The sequence below is a fragment of the Canis lupus genome, chromosome 22, assembly GCF_048164855.1.
Source record: "Canis lupus baileyi chromosome 22, mCanLup2.hap1, whole genome shotgun sequence".
NCBI classification, from domain to species: Eukaryota; Metazoa; Chordata; class Mammalia; order Carnivora; family Canidae; genus Canis; species Canis lupus.
Window position 1 is genome coordinate 41959725 of NC_132859.1, and position 15941 is coordinate 41975665.

The following is a 15941-nucleotide window of genomic DNA, read 5'->3' on the forward strand; positions in this document are numbered from 1 at the left end:
TGCACTCTGGCAAGGCTCAGCCAAACCCTATTTGTTCATACCTACTGATTCAGATGATGTTGAATCTAATAGGTGAGTAAATTCATGAGTGTGGACACTAAGAAATATGATGCATTATGCAGATGTGAGGGACCTCTATTGACCTCTTTTGATTTTTTTCCTGCTGTAAAAGTACCCATGCTCAGAAGAGTCTCACAGTTACATTTGCCTTTGTGTTCCTGGGGCTTGTAGTTTATGTGCTGCTATATTTCTTTCTCTTAGAGTATAGTGTTCTTGGGGCAGCATAGGGAGTGGGACATAGAGGCAGAAGGAATTTTAGCAGTTTGGGCCTCTCTGAGCTCACTTAGCCTCTCTGACTCCCCATTCCTCCTCTGTAAAACAGGGATCCTAATACATTCATTCTAGAATTATTTTGAGAAATAAAACAGTGTAGTAAGTAAGGCACTTGTACAAATCCCCTGGCATCTGGCTGACAAACCAAAGTGGTAGCTTTTGCCTTATTCTCTGGGGCACCTTGTTTTGGGCCCTAGAAATGTTGGATTGTGAACACTACTGCTGTACCAAAACTTCATTCATATCCGAGACCTTTATTCTTTTCTGCCTTTTCTCCATGAATTTACTTTTTTTAAAATTAAGTTTTTATTTTAATTCGTTTAGCTAATATTCACAATAATATTAATTTCAGAGGTATAATTCAATGATACATTGTCCACCCATCTCCCCTCTGGTAACCAGCAGTTCCATGTAGATAAGAATCTGTTTATTGGTTTGTTTCTCTCTTTTTTTTCCCTTGGATCATTTGTTTTCTTTCTTAAATTCCACATATGAGTGAAATCATGTAGTGTTTGTCTTTCTCTGACAATGTAGTATTTGTCTTTCTCTTTTGCTTATTTTGCTTGGCATTATACTTTCTGGATCCATCCATGTTGTTGCAAAGGGCAAAATCTCATTCTTTTTTATGGTTGAATAGTATTGCATTGTACATATATTTAACCACCTCTTCTTTATTCATTTATTAATGGAAGTGAACACTTGGATGTTTCCATAATTTGGCTATTATAAATAATGCTGAAATAACATAGGGGTACATGTATGTGGTCTAGTGGTTAAGATTGGTGCCTCCATCCATTTACTTTAAATTTTACTAAATCAACAAACCTTCCTGCTTAAAGCTTGCCAATACCTTACTGCTCATGTAGGGAGCAGGTACTGATGGCTGTTGTAAATCAAGCCATGCCCTGGGGTCACCTTGGATTTACCCTGCCCTCGATGAGCCTAGAGTAGATGGCACATGCCAGCAGTATGCAATTCAATGATTCCATTGGGATGAGAGGCTCCTTTTTTCTGCAGATACTAGGGCAGGTTTCTTAGGTCACATGTGAGATGAGTTCAATACATGTGTAGGATTTGGATATACAGAGGTGGAGGGAAGAACATTCCAGAGATGTGGAATGGCATGAGAAAGAATATGGAAGCAGGAAAGGGAGAGCCATATATAGAGAAGGAAAGGAAGTCTCAGACGGAGTGTTAAATGCATATAAGAAAGGAGGAGGAAGAAATGGAGTTGGCAAGATCAATCAGAGACTGGTCTGGAAGGAGCGTGGCCATCTCTTGATTTTTCAGAGCCAGGGAAAGTACCCATCTTATTCCCTGCAGTGTTTTGAGCTGTCAGGCTTCACCTATTTTTTAGATGAAGTCTAAAAAGTCTATACTGGAAGTCTATACTGGAAATATTCAAAATGAGAATTCTTTATTTTATGATTCACCCAAAAAACGAAGAGACATACTAAAGGCTTGAAAGCAGTTATATACATGGCAAGACTAGTTAGCACGTGTGAGACTTTGGAATGAGTTTCCTATTGGAATGAACTTTTTTTTTTTTTAAAGATTTTATTTATTTATTCATGAGAGACAGAAAGAGGCAGAGACACAGGCAGAGGGAGAAGCAGGCTCCCCTGCAGGGAACCCGATGTGGGACTCGAACCTGTAACTCCGGGATCACGCCCTGAGCTGAAGGCAGATGCTCAACCACTGAGCCATCCAGGTGTCCCTGGGATGAACTTTAAAGCCGATGTACTGTGCCTTTGAACTCAGAACTGCAATGATGGCACTTGTATTTAGTGCCTGTTCTGTTCAGAAAAAAAAAAAAAAAAAGTATAAATCCTTACTTGTGGATTCTGTGATTTTTTTTTCCCTGAATACTTATTCCTATGTTTAAAAGGGGGGATTCTAGTGACTGAATTCTGTAATTGGAGTCCTTTGAAGATAAATCCTGAGTAATGACTCATGTATTATAGGTTATTTTTAAGCCATTAGAAAAGTTGGAAGCTCATCAGAAAAAGCAGTGAGTCTATATGCGACAGAGCCCTCAAATCCAGATGACTGACTTGCATTCTTTTGTCATGTTCAATGTAGTATACTTAAAACTACTTGGAAAATGATTTTTTAAATGAATTATTTTAGAACAAGAGAACTCAAGGATGTAGTAGCCCTACTTGCTGTCATCTTTTTCAATTATTTTACTTTAGATTTCTTTTCTACAGCAAACACACACAAAAGTACTTCTTATTCATTTTGTAATTTATTAAAGAAAGTCATCAATAATGAAAATGAACAGCCAAAAGCCTGAAAATATTAAACTAAGCGTACAAAAATTAAATAGCAGGACTCTTCTCATTGCCCCACTAGCCTCCCTCCTGTCTTCCCTCACTCCTCCTGTGGACTTGCCTCTTGCCCCCGCTGGGCCCCACACCCAGGCCTCCGATAGGAACACTGAGCCGATGTTCACTGCGCTCACCTTGTGCAGAGAAAGAGTACCAAGGACCTCAGTATGTGAGAAATAGAGCACATGCTCTTTGAAAAGGAAGCCTAGTGTTCCCTGTGAGACATGAGCAAGAAGACGCTAGGAACTCTCAAGAGACAAATAAAATGAAGTCCTGACAGTCATGATGTGTCCACCCAAGAACAGTGGGCCATATAAGTGGCAGGAAAGTGCATCCCAGTGAAAGTATATGCCATGTCCTCAGGAAATGTTTATTGAGCACCTGGGGGAAGCATCATACTGCTCAGCTTAAGCCCATCGGCAAGTTCCCACTGCCTCTCCATCCTCCCTCCCTGTACTCTCACTGCGGCCACTCTGGCCACCATCAGCTCTCCTCCTTGGCCATACTTTGGCTTGTCTTTGAGTTATCCCCTCCACCTGGAACATTTTTCCCTCCCAGCCCTACCCCCTGTCCTCCCTTCTTGCCCCAGCACATCACTGCTATCTCTGCAGGTCTCCACTTACAGTTCTGACTATAGGGAGGTAACATCCTGTCCTTACCCCATTGTAACATTTCATGTCATTGTCATGTTTGGCTCCTGCATGCAGACCGCATGGTTTTTGGGCAACTGTCTTGTTCACACCCCACTAGCAGTTAACAGAGTGCATGAAACAGACATAGAGGACATTCAACCATCCAGAAGAAGGGAAGACAGGACAAGGGGAAAGACAGAGGCAGGAAGAAGGAGGAGAAAGAATTGAAATCCTGCATGCGATTGAGCCAGGCACAGGAAGTAAAATTTATATAAAAATTCCCTCGGCCACAGAAGCTCAAAGCCTAGTGGGAAAGAGAGACTTGTACTAAATTATTAAAGATGCAGTATGAGAAAGCATTGGTGCACACCAAGTGTCCTGTCCCCGCAGGATGGCTTCTGAGTATGAGTGAGACCTTGCTGTGGATCTCAGGATAGTGGGCCCTGGAGGTCAGGCAATGAAATTGCCCTGGATGGAAGATTGGCCACCAAGGTTGCCAACCTTGGTATGGCCCCAGGTGTCCACAGGACCCTCCTTGCTTCCAGGGGGGAAGCAAGCCCTGGGGGGCTGGATCAAGCTTTGTATAGGGACACTGAGGCTCTCTGGGCTTACCTGCCCTAATTCATGGGGAAGCACAAGGGGCCACCACCTCCTGATTCCTGCAGATACTATCTCTTGCTTGCACATGGAGGGGCTCCCAGCTTTCGCGTGGTTCTGATGAGCTGCTTGAGGCCAGAGGGTGTACCTTCTACCCAGAGCTTGCCCAGCTTCTACTGTTGGTGTGATGCTGCTAGGAGAACGCTCTGGGCAAATAAAGAAAAGCTTATCAAACCTAGGCATTAACAGATGTGATCTTCTTTAAAGTGTTTAAAAATAAAAGGCTAATATAAGGTGCCCCAAGTGCTGTCCAAGGCAGTAGCTGTTCTTCCTGTGAACTGTGTAAAAGCACAGAGATAAGCATACCAGCTCTGCTGTGGGTCCTCACTCTTATCTTGTCCTGGGTAATCTCCTCCCCGGCTGGGGTGGGAAAGAAAAAAGCTATTGAGCATGAGGCTGTGGGAGAAGCTTCCATGGCGGCAGAGGGTTATTCATTGTTCTGTACAATTTATATGACCATAGGAACTAGTGAGGGTTCAAATTAAAACAAGACTACAGCCTGTTGGAGGTTTGCTTTTTTGTCCATTTGGCTCTTTACTAGGCAGGAGTTGCTTGCATATTTCTTATATGACTTTAGGTCTAATGACAGTAGCAACAATCCTAATTATTAGGAGCCCCTAAATCAGCTTTAACTGCAACATAGATGAGGGAGATCTAGTAGAAACGTCACGCTCTATAGGGATGCAACATGAGAGCATTAGATTGTAGCACAGTAGGTCAGCTTTGTGGGCAGGCCTCTTCCTGTCCCATCTGCTCTCTTGCCCTTGGATGTGAAGTGGCTGTGGCTGTGCACTTCTGATATGGCTGCGTGTTGTAACCTGGCCCCGTGCACAAGAAGTCAGGTAGGGAAGTTTGCTTCTGAACCCTCAGCTCATTAATGCACGCTCCCCATATACTTCTGTACTCACCGTTGACCTAGCACTTCAACGGCAGGAAGGAAACTCACTAATCCATGATGGCAGTTTATTCTCCTTCCCCCACATCTCAGCACAAACCACATTGAAAGTATTTTTTTTCTCCTAACGTCACCTAATTTAACACCTCAGCTAAAAATTCCATGCTTGCCTGGCTTTTACTATAGCAAAATTTGTTTATAAATAGTTCAGGGAATGTTCTGATATTAGAGATAGTTCTACAGATGCTTCAGGTTCCATTTCATTTCCAAAACAAAATGAGCCAACTCTCAAGTACATTGTTACAATTCATCTAGTTATTTGTGTTGATCTTCTGAGAGACAAGCATCATCCTTTACAGGGAAGTAAAATGTGGGGATGCTTAGCAGTGCTTCCTCTCATGGAGCCTGCAGGACTGCCATCAGTCAGTAGTCCTGGTTTCTTGACTGTGGCCCCCAGCCCTTCATTGGTCTAGTCCTTCTTTTTTCTAGCCTCACCACAGGGACTAGTCAACGCCCTACCACCGATTCTCAGGAAGAGTAGCCCAGAGGCCAAGGCACAGACATGAGAGGTCTTGTCCACTACACTGTAAGCAGGCCAAAGAGTGAGGTGGGGTGAGGAGAGTAGCTCATGTATCTCTGTGGGTCTGTCCTCCTGTACCAGACCCTGCTACAAGCTGGTGGTTTTCTGCCTAAACCTCTCTGATGATAACATAAGTGGGAGAGAAGAGAGAAAATGAAGATCTTGAGGGATGAGGTTATTTTCAGAATTTCCCCTTTCCCTCAGAATTATAGGGCCTAAAAAAATTGACAGGAGAGGCAAATTATGTGCTTGGTGACGATTGCTTGGGCACATATGTCTTCCATGAAATCAGTTATGATATAATGATAGAGCTGGTTGCAACATCCATGCTTCTCTTTTTGAGTTGCTGTTCTGGTCTGGGCATGTTTCTGTAGTAAGGGAAGCTCTCACAGGTGGAACGGTGGTGGTCAGAACCCACCTGGTCTGTCTTCATCATGCTTGATGTGGTGTTGCCAGGCTAGCTCCTCAAAAGAGATTAGTCACTAAATAAAATCACAGCTTCACACCATGTCCTTTCCCTGAACTCGGCCTATCCCTCCCCTCTCGCACCATCAGCTATTGCCACAATAATGCACAGTAATATAACAAACTACCCAGAGCTCCACAGCATCGCACCAATAAGCATTTCTTTCTGGATCATATGTTGTGGGTCACTTGAGTTCTGCTGATCCAGGCTTTGGCCCGGCCCACAAGTTGGATCCAGCTCTTCTCTGTTCCTCAAGGCCAGTGGACTAGTCAGAGCTGGGTCCTTTCAGGCAAGCGGCAGAAGCACAGAAATCTAAATCATGTGAGTACATTATAGGCTTCTGCCTGTGTCATGTCCACTAACACCCCCCATTGGCTAAATCAGGTCACATGCTCAGGCCCAAAATCAAGGAGATGGGAAGCATCTCTACCCCATGAAGCCAAATCAAGTCACATGGCCAAACCCAAGTGAATATTTGCTGAACAATAACATAAACTCTCATATCATCACCAGGCCTGGCCACATAAGGTAAATCCCATATCAGTCATCCTATTTCTGTCTTGTTGCTTATACTGAAACATAACCCTGCCTATGTCAACACCTTGATGGTATAACCACAGGATTGGTAGGAGAATGAAGAGCTCACATGTTGGAGAACATGATCTAGATGTAACAGCAGTTATAATGCTGGCCTGGGATATTCCCAGCAGTGGGCTGGTATAACAGACAGGCTTCCATTTGGAAATTGGAGGAGGTTGGTCCTATACTCAGCTGAGGAACCATCCTTAGCTCCACTCAGTAAATTGTCTGTACTCATGCCTGTCTCCTCCTGGGAGGCTCTGATTGCCTTCCAGAGGAGAAACCTGCCCCTTTGTCTCCCATGTTTGCCACTCATCCCCACCCAGTTCCATGAAAGCCTCCCAGCAAACACCTATAAAATGGCAGAGGCTTCAGCTTTGTGCCGCAGGTGGTTTCAAGTATGAACTCAGGCTTCTTGTTACATCACTTTAATTGTAGCACATTAGAGATGGAGATACCCTTAGAGATCATCTAGTTCAACACTGTCCTGTAGAACTTTCTACAATTGGAAATGTTGTAGATTAGTACTATCCAGCCTAGCAGCCATTGTCGTAGGTGGCTGCTGAGCACATCAGATGTGTCTGGTGGAACTGAGGAACTGAATTTTAACTTTATTTAAATTTAGATTTACATTTAAATGGCCATACATGGCTCATTACTACCATATTAGACGGTTTCCCTCATTGGCCCAGAGTAGACATCAATAGATGGTTCTTGAATGAACGAAAAGGAGAGAAATGACTCCTACCTGACATCATCAGCAAACTGGTGGCAAGACCCTGCGACATGGACAGACTGGCCTGGATGTGTCCCCCACACTCCACTGCCTCTCTGAAGCCTGTATCTGTTCGCAATTATTTGGCCTTACTTCTCTACCTGTAACCATCTCACAACATCTGCACACCTCGTGGTCAGGTAGGGTGGAGTGGAGGATGGAAACACTCAACCTATTTTTCTCTCTTTAGTAATTTGAAGACTGAGCATCAAAAACTCAATAAAACATCAAATAATTTTTACACAGTAGAAGTAATATATACTTTCCATCCAAATTAAAACACAGACTCCCAGCAATTTAATTATGCAAATGTGATATAAGCAGCAGCAAAACAGTGTTAAAGGGGAAGAATGAAGATGGATAAGTTAAAATTTCTGGTGACATTTTCCTTTCTACTTTCCTCTTTTGGTTAATATTATGCTGATTTTCATGCACTGCTTAGGTGGATACTTTATTTCTTTGTGATAAGTGCTTCTGCAAATTTATGCAAATACCACTAATCACTGTTGAGAAAACCAGCAGCCATTACAAGCCCTACTGCCCACATGTGTTAGGCAGTGGCACTAGATGAGTCCTTAGCCATGAATTTGATTAAATACACTGGTAAGCAAAGTTGTATGTCAGAAAGGACTGTTTTCCTCTAGCTGCAAGGAGAATTCTAGATTCTAAAGTATAGTTCCCACCTTTGTTCTTTGGAGGCCCAACACGAAAATTGAAGAGTAGATATAGACTGTTGTGCTCCCGCCTCCTAAGAGGAGCCCCATTCCCAGGTCCCTTCCAGTCAGAACCTGTCTTAGGGTGGGTCCTTCAGAAATCGACTCGCAGGTGAGGATTTGGGTTCAGTTAGTTTATTAAGGAAGTGCTCTCGGGAGAAACCTGTGAGGAAGGTGGAAGCATGAGACATAGAAGGAAAGAAAGGCAAACAAGCTTGGGATCTCAGGCAGAGTCCCATGGTGGGTGGTTTCACCCTGATTCCACAAGGGCCACTGGATGGCCCCTGAGACCAGGGGACTGGGCTCCATATATGCACTCCATGTCACTCAGGTGCAAGAGTCATCCTGAGGCACTTGCTGCTCCCTGGGAGTATGGGTAGAGCAGATGTAGGTCAAGGGCAGACTTCTGACGGGAGCCTCGGGGCCAGGACTGTGGATGGACACACACAGACCAGAGGGGATGGGCAGAGTGTTGGCTGTATCCACCAGAAGCTTACCCCAGGTTCCTGCCCACAGCTGGCACCCCTACCTCATGCATGGCTCTTTCTCCAAAGCACATGGTGTCTCTTCCCTGGAGTTCCCCTTGGTCACTTGAGAGCTTCCTGGTACATTATGTCCAGGCAACTGGGATTTGTTGCATAATGGTTTTTGTTCTATCCGATCACATTGGTATTTTTATAGCAGTCTTCAGGGTTTTATACAGAAGGTCAGCAGAGGAGGGAGTCTGTAGCAAGCCCAGTGCAGAAAAGTGTTCCACTTGAGAACTATTCATGGGCAAGGCCAGCTAGTAAGGACCCCACATAAGCCAGGAATTAAGTTTTGGTTTTTTTCTTGGCACCTGGGAATTTCCTGGGCATGCTGCAGGGAATGCCCCCTTGTCATGCTGAGACCTTTGGGGCTGGACCTCTGAGCAGCAGAGACAGCATCCAGCAGGAACTTCCTGCTGTATCTGCAGCAGCCTCCCCATACCTGTGTCACTGTTGGGGAGCAGGGGGCAAATCCCAAGTACCAGGCACCCTTATACTGAAGCACTCAGATCCTATTGGAGAAAAATTGGAGCCCTCGATACTTTCTTCTTATTTACCTTCTTTCAAGGAAGGTGTTCTCTTTTTGGCTTTGTGCAAAGCAGAAATGCTATTTTGAAGGTGAACATAAAAGCTCTCTTGGCAAAGAAATTGCTTTGTTCCATTTGAGAAAGCTCTCTGCCTTTGAGAGAAGAAAAGGTGTGGGGCTCTGAGAACTTGATTAGCTCTCATCATCTTTCCCTCTGGTTTCCAGGGACGAGGCTAGACAGAAAGACTCACACATTCTCCCCGTGGGTCTCTATGTCCCCTCATCTCAGAGCTTCAAGGGCCACCACATCCAGAGCTGCCTGAGACTGGGATTCCTATTTAGATGGCAGACCCAGAGGGCTGAGCCTCTGGTTCATGCAGGGCAAGAGGAACTGTGTTTGCACTTACTGTCTGTGTTTGAGGCTGGTTTGGCTGCAAAGTGGCTTTGAAAATCCCACCTTAGGAAATGAGGCTGGCAGCGCCTCAGCACATCATGCAAAGAGCATTGTGAACTATAAAGCGGTGAGCAGTTTCATTTGGTAGTGATGCTGATGAACTCTGGGCCACAGGGCCTCAAGATACTATGTGTATGTGTGTACGAGTTTGCGCTTGTGCACACATGCATGCCTGTGTGTATGTTTGCATGTGCTTTGTCCTCTTCTAGCAGAGAGTGTTTGGTGGCAACATGCCCCTCGGGTGCCTGCCCTTCCCTCACCCCACCCAGCAGAACAGGGGAATTGGGGAACTCCCTCCTCCACACAGGCCCTTGACTACAGTAGTGACGGGGGTGATGACAGTGGCTCCTATGCCTGAACTTGTCCCTACCTGCCCCCCAGCCCATGCAAAGAGTCTGTGAGAATAATGTCAATTTTATTTTACCAAATTTTTTTAAGATTATATTCATTAATTTGAGAGAGTGTGTGTGTGAGAGAGAGTGAGAGAGTGAGCGAGAGAGAGAGAGAGAGAGAGAGCAAGTGGGAGGAGAAGCAGTCTCCCTGCTGAGCCAGGAGCCCTACCCACGACTCTATCCCAGGACCCTGAGATCATGACCTGAGCCAAAGGCTTAACCATCTGAGCTACCCAGGTGCCCCCAAAATTGCCTACTCTTAAATATGCATAAAAATACATACTATATGGTAGCACTTTACAGGCCAGACATGTAAAGCTGGAGCCTTATTAGGATTTTGAGTAAGAAGAAGTGGATTGGCAGTTGACTCATTATGTACACGTATTCTCTCTGAGCCTCAGTTTACCCGTCTAGAAACAGGACTAAGGCCTGGGTAGAAAGATTGTTTGATGGTCCAACAAGATGATATTTGATAAGCATGAGCTGTAGAGCACTTGTCATATGGAGTTAATATCGTCCGCGGCCTCAGCAAGGTGGTTTGTAGCCACAGTGCAGCCCCTTCCCCTGTCTCCTGGATGAGGAAGCAGAGGACCAGACTCCTCCACACCGCCCCCCCCCCAGCAAGTGACGGTGGGGTTGCAACCCCATGGCTTCCTGTGCAGGGATCCCACATGCTGCAGGTGGACGCAGGGGTGGCTGGCCACCCAGAGCCCAGTCCTGCTGGGTGCCAGTCGATGCCAGGCTCTGTAACTGCCAGTGCTAGAGACCCACCTGAGGGCTTTAGTGACGTAGTCACAGGAGGGACAGACCGTGGATGTTTGTAAAGAAGAGTGGACATGGATTGGGGTGAAATTTCTCCCGCACCTTTGAGCCAGCCCCACGCCCGCCTGTACCATCAAGTTCTCTCCTTAAACCTCTAGAGTGTTGACTCCCTATCCTTGAAACCTGGTGAGAAGAAACTGACCCCAGTAACACTGGAGGAAGTTTCAGAGGGGTTTGAAGTTCTACCACCATAATTTCCTGTTGCATTTCCTTACAGGCTTGAAACTTCATATGGGGGCACCTTTAGTGCATGCTAATTTCTGAGAGCCTTTTCTGGCTGTTCTCTTTGGTACAGAAAGTGTTTTCCTCCAGAGGCAACTTCATTAGTGTGGAGGTTTTCCAGGTAATAGTACTGGGATCCTGCTGGGAGTGCCTGAGGCTGGGACTGGTGAACTGAGGGAGCCCTGATTCCCCCACTTACCCTCCAACGAGCTGAGAAAATCTGGGTGGAAGCTGTGCTCCTGTGCTGGGTGGCAGAGACTGTATCTGCATTCAGCTGACAGAGCTGCTTCCTTCTGCCTGCCCTCCCTCTGCATTTCTCCCTCTCTTTCTCTCTCTCCCCCTCTCTTGTTCTTAAAGAAGCCTTGTCCTCAAAGAAGTTTGCAGTTTTTCCTGTTCTCAAGTTAAGTATTTCTTTATAAGCAATTTGGAGCATTTTTTATTTGAGTGACCTCATGTTGATATGTTCCTTTCCATTGATTGATTACATATTCCCCAAAAGCCTTGGGCTAGACAACTCTTAAATATCTAAGATAAGAAATAATGTGAGATGAGAAGGTCAGTGAGGTTCAAAGACCACTACATCTTTTCTTTCGGTCCTCACTCTCTGACATCCAACTCCCTTAAATCTTATGCTTCCAGGACACACCTGTTTTGCAAGGACCAATTTCTGTAGCGTAGGCTAGCATTACACTAGCATTCTTTGCTTATACTCATCACAGGCCATAATTTTCTTAAATCTTGTGGCATTAGTGGTTGTAACTTTTTTTGCAAGAGGGAAAAAGTCTTTCATTTTGTCTTACCATCTCTTGAATTTTTAGTGTGTTCCCAAGAAACTATCAGCTACCATCAAGCCATATTTTAATAATTTCCAATCTCATTAAACTTGATGATACAAAGATGAAGATTTTCTTACCAAACTTGTTAGGGATTCATTAAATAAGTGACAATAGAGATAGATAAATATTCAAAGTTGCTGATTACTTTTGTCACCAGTTTTTAAGTCCTAGGTCATGAAATCTGCTGCTTTACCCTCAGATCATCTTACCATGAAGTTAGCCAGCATTAAAGGCCTGAGCCTTAGGTCCTAACTCAAATTAAGCTAACTTACAACTGCACGCTTAATGAGCATGTGTAATAGTGCTGTTTCATGATTTAATTATCCACTCTACTTGTCTTGCAAGGAATACTATTATGAAGAAGGAATTGGGTGCCATTGTTAAAAATACCTTTTAAAAATCATGTGACAACTGTCCAAGTTTTGTTTCTCATGTTTGTATAACCAGCAGTTTCCTATCAGTATCAATTTCCCTATATTGCCCTTTTTCTCTGTCACCTTCAGTATTAGAAATTTTCATCCTGCCTTAAATTCTTGGTCCCAAGGAAATGAGCCATCATTTTGATTGGCCCTTTCCCCTCTAGCTATGACATTCCAGAGCCCTGTTCAGTTTTTCCTCCCTGCTCTGTCTGAATCTTCTTTATTTCTACTCCTTCAAAGGATGAATGAAAACAAAAATTAATTAGACGTGAAACTCTTTTTTTTTTATGATTTGTAGTTAATTCTTTTCCATAAGTCTTCAAATCCATTCTCGTTTTTAATACATTCATCTCAGATATCTATCCTTAGGCAGTAAACTTCAAAGACCCAGAACTGGTTCTTTGTTTAAATGGTATGTGACCACACAAAGGGACTTCCTGCCACCCCTTTGGAACATGTGTGGAAGTGGAGGGGTGGCAACAGAAGAGGGCCCAGAGAAGCATCTGCAGAGCTGAATCCGTGTCGCTGCCCACAGCTCACCATACCATGCATTTATGGACAAGCACGGAACCTCTAAAGATGGGTAAACCAGGTGTCTCTATACATTTGTTTATATGTGTATATTTTCATACCCTACTCAGAAAAATAAACTGTAAAAAAATCCCCCAAAGTAATTGCAGAGGTCCAGAAATGTAGAGCTCGAAGGAACCCAGAATAGGTGAGATATCTTCTGTGTTAGCCAGAGCTTGGGATCCCCCCAACATGACAGGGGGAAACAAAGAACCAGGTGGCCAATAGGACCTCAACATACTCAACAGGCCTCCACCTGAGAGTAGATGAGGCAGCCTCTCAACCCTATTCACAAAAATAATTTTAGCGAAGGTTTCTGTAAGTTAAGCCTTCTCCAATTTGCAATACCTTTCACAGACCTCCCATGTTCCGCCCTCTTCCCATCACCATAGCAACACATTTCTAATAAAGGAGGAGAGGGGAAGAAGCAATTTTGCAACAGTGACCTTCCCCTACTCTCAGTTTTGCCAATGCATGTGGGGTTTTCCTTAGTTGTCCTGTCCTGTGAACTTATATTCTCCTTTCAAGATCTTATGATCTTATAATAAATAGTCCCCGTCCACTAAAATAGGAAAGCCAGGCCTGGAAGCTTTAGTAACTTGGCATTCATGGTGTATTTTACGCTATACCTGTCCTAAATAGCCAGCATCCCAGCCCTCTCTGTCCTGTGCAGCAAACAATGGAAAGTGAAATAGCTCCTGCATGGATGACAAAAGGGAACCATTTTGTTTTAGACAAAAATGAAGGTTATCATAAGATGGCAATCTCCTTCATTACCCTAGGTAAGGTAGGAAAGATTTCTGAATTTAAAAAAAAGTGCTGGACACCAAGACAAAGAAAAAGGAATGTAGGCTAAGGCGGGTGGAGACATCTACTGATTTCACCTCTTTCCTCAAGCACAGGCCCGGCATAGAGCCCCCATTTCTGATTGGGTATCTAAGTTCTCTGCACTAATTTTTTTTTTTTTTTTTGGGGGGGGGGGGCACATCTCCATTGAAAAGGATGTGGAAAGTCTCACAGTCATAGACAGAAATGAGCAGCAACTGTAAACTGATTCCTGTCTGTGAATGCATGTATGTTGAGGCCATGTACATTGTTGAGTTTTGCTCTTATAACATTAACTTCTGTAGATCCCACTGGCAGTCAGTTTGCAGTTTGAAATGATCCAGGTTATACTTGTCTGCATGATTCTGTTCAGTGCATTGATCTGAAACATATCTTTCTGGATGATGTCCTCACAGTTTATTCTGATTGATACAGTCTAAGATGGAACCTTCCGGAAAGATTCTTTCTTGCGTTGTCTGGATTAGGCATGGCCATGCACAAGTTATTCAGAAGTGTGTTATCATCCTGCCCTGTGGATCTCAACACACAATGCTTTGCTTGAAAAGAAAATGGTTTCAGAAATTCCACATGAGATGACTAGAAAGTATATTTAAAGATTGATTAAAGTTGGTTTAAAGGTTGATGCCAACCTTGCTAAAGAAAGGATCTTAAACGATTTTTCCTGCCACACCATCTGGCCATCCAAGCAGCAAAGGTGCAAGCTTAGTCGTAGTCTATTGAGCAGCCAAGATTTCTAGCTTCCAACTAAGACTTGTCACTGGGAAGATGGGAAGCTCTAAATATTGTCCTTTTGTACCACTAGTGTCATTGATCATGATGAAATCAAGTTGATTCTTGCTCGGGCTTGACTGTTTTCCAGAATTTTCTTGAAATCATGTGAATGTTTGATTGGAATTCACAAATGGTGATAAGGCCCCCAGATTTGCTTTATAATGGATTCCTTTAGGACAGATCATCTTTGAAAGGGAAATGTAGTCTGTTGGTTTATGTTTTATTTGTTTCCTATTGGCTGGAGAATTTCTGCTTTCTGGAGGAACAGGCCCACAGGCCATACAGTGGTCATGCTCAGATTTCTAGCAGCTACTAAGGAAACAACCAGGAGATTCTAAGACCCCAAATCCCGAGATCTTATTTCACTTAATTATGATCTTGTACTTCTAGGACAGGTACATTTTCACATTGTATTTTATTTTTAAAGACTATTTGTTTTAGCTTATAGAAAATTTGGAAAGACATTTAAGAGGAAAGAAAAATTATACCATACTCCCAGATAAATTTGTTATAATTTTGGTGTATTTTCTTCTAGTAATATGTCTACTTGTTCCATATTAATGAATATTTATCACTTGCTTTTTAAAGGCAGATTATAAGGAATAATCTGAGGTTATTAACAGTCAGTCAGAGATCAGTGGAGTTACTGGGGAACTCTCATTAAATTCCAAATGGAGAAAACAAAGTACTAAGAAATCTATCTCCAACAACTTTCAAGAGTCTACAAATCTGGCCTGGTTGGGAATGAAGAGGAAGGTGGATTGCAGAGAAAAAGTTTATTTTTCCTTTGAGTTTATAAAATAGTTAAGAAAACGTATAGGTAAATATAGAAAAGGAGGAATCCTAAAGGACACTGTGACATTTTTGTTACCCTGGGATTGGGAGTGTGGACAGGAAACAAAAAGCATTAAGAATAATCTTAGGTACACATTTTTCTTCGTGTTTTTCCTTTTTTTTTTTTTTTTTTTTTTTAAGATAAGAGCAAGGAATGAATGTTAAACAGGTTTTATTCTATAATTGCACACATTATTAGCCCAAGAACACTCCATTTTCTTTAGGTAATTGGAGCAGATTAGCTGTCAAGAACCCAGGAGCACATGCCCAGTTTGAATTGATTTGCCCAATTGTTCTGCTCTCTTGACGAGTCCCTTACGTGTATCACTGCTGTGCCATTTCCTCAACTGTTGGCCCCAAGGAGACAGTCCTGCCTGACTCAGTCAGGATAAACGAGATCTCTTACCCTAATGAATGGTTGCAGGCCTGACCCATAGAGCTAACCCATACCTAAGTTTGTCTGAAGGCAACTCCCTTCTTTTACCCAAATGGCTGCTGTGACTGAAAGAGTTCATTAGAAAGTTAAATGAAAGCCAGAGAGCAGGGACCTGAGGCTGCTTCTGTATTTTTATGAGAGGGATTTATGCGTGTGTGTGTGTGCGCGCGCGTGTGTTTTTGTTACATGAGCAAACCCTTTCATCTTTGGGAAACTACCATGCCAAATGCTAAGCTCCAGATCTTGGGGACCACCCTTGCCCCCAGAGATGGGCAGAGTTGGGCCTCTCCTCCTGGCTTCCTGTTGCACCCTTGCCTCTTTTCTTT

At 43.6% G+C, this 15941-nt stretch overlaps 1 protein-coding gene and 1 long non-coding RNA gene across 11 annotated transcripts in view; one reads left to right on the top strand and one right to left on the bottom strand.

The window, feature by feature from the left end:
- ULK4 (unc-51 like kinase 4) overlaps window positions 1-15941 on the top strand; it is a 591708-nt gene that overhangs the window by 510463 nt on the left and 65304 nt on the right. The window lies entirely within an intron of this gene.
- The window catches only part of LOC140614208 (uncharacterized), a 30218-nt gene that overhangs the window by 11118 nt on the left and 3159 nt on the right, over window positions 1-15941 (bottom strand). Inside the window, exon 3 of one of the 5 annotated variants that reach the window (XR_012015118.1) lies at window positions 3887-4098. The exons of the other annotated variants lie outside the window; for them this stretch is intronic. This is a non-coding gene — a long non-coding RNA (uncharacterized lncRNA). Of the gene's footprint in view, window positions 1-3886; window positions 4099-15941 lie in introns of those variants that run through there. 5 annotated transcript variants of the gene reach the window in all.